Here is a 423-nt window from a genome sequence, read left to right on the forward strand (position 1 = left end):
TGTGCTCGGGAACTGTCTCTCCCCACTTGCTTTAGAGGTTGGTCTCTTCAACCCTGTTGAAGACATTGCCAGCAGTCTGAGTTGTTCAGGTTTTCACACCTTGATGTTAGGGGGGTCCATTGAGGTCATTCTCTTGGTCGCCCAGAATTCCATTACAAGGTATAGCACAGTTAGGAGCTATTTCCAGGCGTGGGCATGTAGGTCGTGCCCAGTTTAATTGCAACAATACAGCTTAGCAGTAAAACCCTGCGAGCACACCTTGGTCTGTCTACCCTAACATCTGTGCAAGTAAATGGTGGGATTGGGTTGCTGAACTGAGGAGAACCATGCTGGTACCTGCAGCAACTGACCAGTACATGGGTGAGCTGGGCACCATGCCATGTGCTTCACAGGCAACCTCTCATTGAATTCTTGTGACATGAT

At 49.2% G+C, this 423-nt stretch overlaps 1 protein-coding gene across 1 annotated transcript in view; it reads left to right on the plus strand.

Annotated features, from left to right (window-relative positions):
* Positions 1–423, plus strand: part of Hectd4 (HECT domain E3 ubiquitin protein ligase 4) — a 160,857-nt gene that overhangs the window by 149,470 nt on the left and 10,964 nt on the right.

Source organism: Mastomys coucha, unplaced genomic scaffold (genome assembly GCF_008632895.1).
Source record: "Mastomys coucha isolate ucsf_1 unplaced genomic scaffold, UCSF_Mcou_1 pScaffold22, whole genome shotgun sequence".
Lineage (NCBI taxonomy): Eukaryota > Metazoa > Chordata > Mammalia > Rodentia > Muridae > Mastomys > Mastomys coucha.